This window comes from Poecilia reticulata, linkage group LG11 (genome assembly GCF_000633615.1).
Source record: "Poecilia reticulata strain Guanapo linkage group LG11, Guppy_female_1.0+MT, whole genome shotgun sequence".
NCBI classification, from domain to species: domain Eukaryota; kingdom Metazoa; phylum Chordata; class Actinopteri; order Cyprinodontiformes; family Poeciliidae; genus Poecilia; species Poecilia reticulata.
This window is the reverse complement of record NC_024341.1, coordinates 6,691,456-6,699,007: the sequence shown is the minus strand read 5'-3', so window position 1 is coordinate 6,699,007 and position 7,552 is coordinate 6,691,456.

Sequence of the window (7,552 nt, the reverse complement as noted above, 5' to 3'; positions counted from 1 at the left end):
ATGGAGTTTGTGCAGCACGTTGCTGCAGCAGCTGACCAGAAGCTTCTTAATAGTGTAGAGCAACTAATAAACTCTTCATTCAAAGTAATACATTCAAATGTAAAGATATTGTTTATATAAAAGTACTGGAAATAATGTATAAAGCGTTGAACAAAACATATGTGTTAATATCGTGATTCTGCACTGTAAAACATTTGAGCCGCATTTAGTTGTGTCTACTAACTTCTACTGTTTAAGTCAAAGAAATCTTGCAAGTTTTGGATTTCGAACTTAAACATAAGTTTGTGAAAAATAAACTTGCAGTAGTAAGTTGAGTTAACGTTTTATTAATTTTGTCTTATCTCCAAGAGTTCAGTAAGCGAGGGCTTTTAAGTTAGCACTTAAAAAGACAAGCAAACAAACAAACAAAAGTAAAAAGGCCTGAGTGGGAACTATTTCTCAGGATTTTGTATTCTGTGTTTCCTCTTGTGTGTTAAAGCAAACATTCGTTTTAACCCAATTATACAGCGGTAGAAGGTAGAGGACAAAGTTTTCTCATGATGCTTTAGCTCTGTTCAAAATGACGTTTTCTGAGCAGAATTTGGTGTGATGTGTATTAAAATGTACTGTCAAAACTTTTCTTTGCACAACTTGTGTCAAGAATTTAAATTCTTCTGTTAAAATTAGTATTTATTTCAATGTGAGCGAAAATAATGCAGAAACATGTGGTTGTTCAACACAAAGGACAGATTTATTATATAATAATAATAAATAATTATTTGAACTGCATTTATTAAAAAGTTTCTAAGTTGAAACAATTCTCAATCTAAGACAAAGGAGCTTAAAAAACAACGTAGAGGCTACTTGTCTTTTGCTGTTAAATCAACTTGATGAACATTAATGTCTTAAGTTGAAACTAAAGTTTTTAAGACAGCCGCTCAATTTTCAACTTCCAGTCAAACCACCTCCAAATGTTTTACAGTTTATACAGCTAAAGCTGCAACGAAATGGTTTAAATCAAAGAATAGAACGGCCCAGTCAAAGTCCAGATCGAGAAGCAAAATAATGGAAAATTGCTACAAACGTACTCTATCCAATCTGACTGATCTTCAGCTATTTTRTAATGGGGAAAAAAAGGATAAAAGCCACAGTTTCCATCCCATCAAAGCTTTTAGTTCAAACTGCAGACAAAGGCGGCTCCAACAAAGTATCGACTCAGGATGACTGAATACAAATGCAGACGACTAAGCGCATACTGAATCGGCCTCCTGCTGGAGGCAAACACTGWTTGTTGGTCTTGAAAAAGATATGTGATGACTTTTTGAAGACCCGGTTGATGAATGCATATTGAAAGTGCTCTGCTAACGACGTCAACCGTTGGGTTCTCCATCAGCATGTAAGAGAACAAAAGGTGCGTTAGCATCCAGCTACAGGTTTAACGACATCAGCAATAACTTCATCAACTCGGTGTGTTTGCCTTAAAGTTACCAAGACGCACTAGAAGAAGACATTTTGAGAGAGCAGCCTGTTACTAAAGAACAAAATATGTGTTAATATTGTGATATTAAAATGAAGAATTTAAATTGCTCCAGTCAATTTAAATTCTTCTGTTAAAATCAGAAGTTATTTTAATGTGAATGAAAATAATGCAGAAACACGTGCTTGGTCAACACCAAGGACAAATTTATTGTACAATCTGAAATAATTATTTGAACTGACCAACATATAGGCTGCTTGTCTTTTGCTGTTAAATCAACTTGATGTCTTAAGTTAAATCCAAAGTTTTTAAGACAGCAGCTCAATCTTCAACTTCCAGTCAAACCACCTCCAAATCTTTTACAGTTTGTGTGTGTGTGTGTGTGTGTGTGTGTGTGTGTGTGTGTGTGTGTGTGTGTGTGTGTGTGTGTGTGTGTGTGTGTGTGTGCGTGTGTGTGTTTCAGGCATGAGCGCTTCCTATAACCACATTGGCCAAACAGAATTTAGACAGAGAATTAATTCTTACAGAAGGTCACTTTCTGACATATGCTGCAGCTACTCAGTGGCAGAAGAAGATCCAGACACATTCCCACACAAACACACATTTACTCAGCAAGTCTTAGGAGGACCAGGAAGAGGCTTTGTTGATGCCAGCCATTGTCTACCTTCTCGACAGTGACGACTGAGTTGGAAAGGGACCCAATCGGCCTGAATGAATACACACACACGCACACACACACACATACACACACACAAAAGCAGATTGTTTGTGTGGCCGGTGAACACTCGGTGTGTCATTTGGAAGACTGTTTTACGTCAAGAGCTCGCGAGTGAGAAGAAACTCCCACAATTCTTCTGGGCCATCGCTGACACTTTTTTCCTTTTATCACGAGTGAAGAAGCTACATTTTAAGCTGAGGGCTTTATTATTGCTCCATGACTGCAAAAGTGTTTTAGGGAGTTTGTTTTTTTTCTCTCTCACCTAAAGATAACACACCATCACAAAGGTAGGAAATTGGATTCTCATCCGATTCCACCGTCCAACCGGCAGATTGAATTTTGATTTCTGGTGGTTTTCTCCTGCAGAGTTATAACTTAACTCTATCTCCACTTCCGAAAGGATTCTTCGTCTTGCACTTTAAAACGTATTGTGACAGTTTTCACAGCTCAAGAGCGTAGAATTGATTCTTAGTTTTCCACTTCTGTGATGGCATAAATTCTCCCACCTGAGCTGTGGATCTCTGCAGCTCCTCAAAATATTTACCATTGGCTGTTATGACTGAAAAAAACACAAACTGACATTATTATTGACAGGATTTCCCCAAGAAAACTTGCTGAGCTGAGCGGTAGGGAGCGCTGTGGCAGTCATCCAGCAACCTGTGATGTTTTTGAGTTAAAAAGCATTTAAATTTGATTTGACAGAAATTTTAAAAATATGGCTACATAATTATGTGTAATTGGAAGACACATATAAAGTCTAACAAAAACAAAAAAACCACACAATTAAAATGAATATCATTTTTTTCGCATTTAAGTTGTGCCATCCTAAAGTGTCCAACATTTTTGGATTGTCACTTTATTCATTTAAGTTGTTAATGTATAGGTTGGTAAAGACAGCTTTGGAGTTTTGGTGAATAAAAAAAAAAAACAACTTGAACTCATAACACTGATACTGGTGAGCAAAAAAAACCTCTATAATAAATAAAGAATGCTTAGCCTGGTGGGGGAGCAAGCAAAGCCTGGTGGCCCGCCAGGCTTATAACACACCAGGAGAAACCTGGATTCATTTGGGGTCGTCTCTGTTTCTATTCATCCTTGACGTGTTATTATGGATGTTCAGCGTTTCCTGTTGAGGTGAAGTTACTGGGGTGGAAAAAAGCTAAACTTCCTAATCTGAACATTTCATTTAGCCTCTGACATCTGTCCTGGACATTTGAAGAATTCCCTTTGACTTCAACCCTCCAATATGGTCGCCACATGTATAAAGTGCTCTTGTGCTGTAGCTTGTGTCTCATGAAAACAGTCACATATGTGGAGCTGCGCATCTTTTAGAGTAAATTTATCTGTTTGAATGCATAGAAAGCCTCGTTTCTCAAATTTCACTTGGCCTTCATAGATCCTGTTAAAATGTACCGTATGTCATGGTTTGTATGTGAATGTGTTGGGCTGTTTGTGTGTTCTTCCTCTCGAGCTGCATTGATATTAATATCGATATCGGTAATATTTGTCCTGTATTTACTTGGTATTGGATCTACACCAACATATGCAGTATCTCACTCCTCTATTATCAGAAAGACGTCTCTTATTTAGTCACTTCACAACTACCCATTTTTACGTAAAGGTTTGTCTTTACCTGACAAGTCCTGCACTTTTTACTAAGCAGTTAGTCATTCATTTCTCATACCCTCTGTCCAGACAGTAATAGATGTAATCAAGAAAGCAGGCAGCACCTCACACCAAAAGATTTATGTGGAAGTGTTTTGTAACAGACCCAGTGACAGAGATGATGATGAAAAAAAACGACAACTCCCATCTTTCAAGTCCCTTCTTCTAACAACACAACACAGAACAGATGCCTCTGTGAAACAGCTTTTAGTGCTGACTGGTCAGAGTCACATCCCTGGCTTTGATCCCTGCGGGGCCCTTTGTATGTGGGGGACGTGTATAACGGGGCCTCTGCTCATCTCCGGGCTGTGATCCGTGGGTTACATGTCCCTGCAGCGCAGGAGGCACCCAGGCTGCAGAGTTTAGGATCCCTCTCGTTCAGCTGTGGATGGTGTTAAACAAACACACCCTGGCTTCTTTGTTTCTAACGCAAATGTCACCGTTTTCTCCTGTAGCTTGAAGTATTTCCAGATTTATTTATGAAAATTTGTCTTAACGTGCGAGAAATGTAGCATCGCGTCTCACCTGCAGTTGCTGTCTCTACCACAAAAGTTACATTTCTTGAAGCAAAACAGAAATAAAATTACATTTAAGGGCCAGTATCATGTCAAAGCAACTTCTTTTAGCATGACATCATGTTATAATGTAATTCTCTCATCAAAAACAAACCTGGAGTGTTGCCTTGATTCTTTCATGCATGTTTGAGAAATCCTTTAATCTCCCATGGCAACCAGTCAGCTGTGCAAAACACCTGGAGGGGCCTAGCTCCGCCTTCAAGGACAAAGCTCCTCCTCAGAGCTGCAGTTTCCAAGCTTCAGCCTCACAGCCCTCCCCCACTCAGCTCCTTCAGACTAGTCAGCAGCAATTAGCAAACACCTGGCAGAGCTCATTAGATGAGCTACTTCTCAGGGCAACGCTGGTAAAAATGTTGTTAAAGTCTTAATAGATGTTGTGATGACTTCCTGAAGGCAGAGTTTCAGAAACAGCAGGAGTTTTTAAAGAGACAGAGGCCCAATTTCAAAGGGCTTAAATTAAGAAGTAAAATTTCTTTCAAGTTATATTTGATATATATTGCATTTTCATAGCTTCATAGTTACTTGATTATGCTACAAAATGGTATAAAGTCAGGAGTTTGCTTCATTTAAAGCTGCAAACTGCAAAGTTTTAATTGGGATTTATATGTGACAGACCAACACAAAATAGCACTAAATTGTAAACTACATGTTTTATTTTTAATTTTTTTTGTAAACAAAAACTATAAACATCTTCACAACTTTTCCCCTGATGTGTCCGTTCTGTTCTTTAAACTTCACATCGCTGTTTGTTCGTCCGTGTTGTCTAGTCCAAACCCTGACTCCATTTGCTGGGCTTGTTTTATTGCAGCGTGGCAAATGTGTAAGTCCGGCTCTTGTTTGGTTTACCCCCGAACCTCCAGGGAGGCATCCTGCTTTTTAAAGAGACTAATTGCTCCATCATGTAACACCACCTGGTACGCTGAATTCAAAATAACACTTGGTACTTTATGCAGCAGCTATGCAGATTTTCAGCTGGGGGAAAAAAAAAAAAAAAAGAGTGCGGTACAGTTCGAGCTTGAAACAAAAACCGAGAGCGGCATAAATCAAAGCTCCAAAGAGACGACAGAAAAAGAAAAAAAAATCGACTCGGGTCATAATTCTCAGAGGGGTTTGCTTCACAAGTCAACAGTTTGCTCATTTTATAGATCAGCTGTCCGCACACAGGAAGAGGGATGCTGAGGGGATTGGGTTTTCTGCAGACTAAAGACATGCAACTCAATGGAGCTGCTGACAGATGCGCTATCTGACTATTGTAACCTTTAAAACCTTCCATCCTGACATGCAGTTTTAGATTATACAGTTTTCCCAAATACTTAAAAATTTCCTTTGGACGTCTTTTTTTTTTTTTTGCTAATAAGCTATTTGATTATTGAATTTCATTTCTAGAGACGCTCTGTTTTGACAGCAGCTCTCCATCAAAACGCCTTTGTGTTGCTGTCTGCACGAATGCCAGTAGCAGAGATTGTTCTACCGGCTTCCCAAGGTTGGGTTTTGTGTGCTCAGAAGTCAAGAGAGAAGACTTCAGTCCTGTCAGACGTCTGACGGCAGATTCAGGGGCTGCCGCTGCAGGATGTACCGTACACTCTGTGCCGTCCCTGATGGATCCGCACGACGCTTTTCGCCGCAGTCTACACCTAACTGTATGTCTCGCAGTTGAAGGCTCAGAGCGGCAGAGGTTCGAGGAGCTGGATGGAACCAATCAAGTGCAGGGGAAACAATGCTGGATTTTTTTTCTTTTTTTTTTGCTGTTTAATTTTTTAAAGTCAAGGCCGACGGTCCATTCAGATCGTCAGCAGTTCTGAGGCAGTTCCTCCCATTAGATGCCTCATAACTGAAAAATTCATGCAATGCACAAAGAGGCTTGCAAGGACACAGAAATGTATAATTCTGGATTAGCATTTGCTGCTTTTTCTAACACAACCGGCAGTCCTGTTCACTGGGAACGACGAAAGCCGAGTAAAACTGTTTCCAGATAGTTCAGACATGATGTTAGTAAAAATATCCCGTATCAATTCCATAAGAGACTGAATGTAAAGCAGTACAACACTTGGCAACGTGTTCGCTTTGGCATCAAGTTTCTCTGAAATCTTTCAGCATATTTGTTCTTTGCAGGTCGTCCCATCGCAATTGACGAGGCGGTTGCCAATGACTACGGTCTTGTGTCGGATAGAAAATGGTGGTTGACATGTTGCTGATTATCTACAACTTAAATGGAAAGTTTCTTGATTTTGTCTAGTTCAAGTAACACATTTAGCCTCTCTTGTATGATTTTATAGATTCTTGAGGTTGGATATGAATACTGTGCACAAAATCCAAGAACTGAAAGAGGTTGTGTGTTCTTCTTCTGCAATGGACTGTATGGTAAATTTCGGGAGCTTGAAATAGGAATTGACTCAAACCGTGTGTATGAATTATTCTGTTCCATCGGTCGTACAGAATTATTCATATATCAAGGTCTTGCCTTATTCTGCTTGTATTAAATCAGAATGTCACCCAAAAGATTATTAACACAAGTTAACCGAGTATCTAAAGATGCTGTTTGTTCTTCTCTGCATATGCATAAATGCGAGGTCATCTTCCGTTGAGCGACACCCGACGGAGTGTGAGCGCTTGCATCTGCTGGTGGTGTGTGTGTGTGTGTGTGTGTCTGCACCACACTGGGAAACGCTTCATAAACGCTCAGAGATGCCTCCAAATATTAGTTATGTAATTGCATCGTTTCCCTTCGTCTGTTCCTGCGAAGTCTCTTCACCTCCCTAAATATCCTTCTTTCTCTCTCTCTGTCTCTCTTTCTCTCTCCACCCCTTCTGTTCCTCCCTCTGGACCAATCGTTCCCCTGATGGAAAACATTTCTCAGCCAGCCCTTCCCTGGAAGCGTCTGCAGTCTTCAAACCGGCCTCCGATTCATTCTTCCTGCCTGCCATCCTTCGTCTTGTTCTCATGAACGCCGCTCGCTCTTCTGTGCGCCGCCGTCTCCCCAGGAAGCTGCATGTTCCTCAATTGATTTCTGCGTTTCTGGTCCCAAGCAGAGATGCTCAGACGTTGCAGTGGCCACGTGTGAAGTAGATGGTAGAAGTCCTTTCAGTGCATCCTGTATCCCTGTAAGAACAGATGGATTTCCGGCCGCCTCTGAGCTCT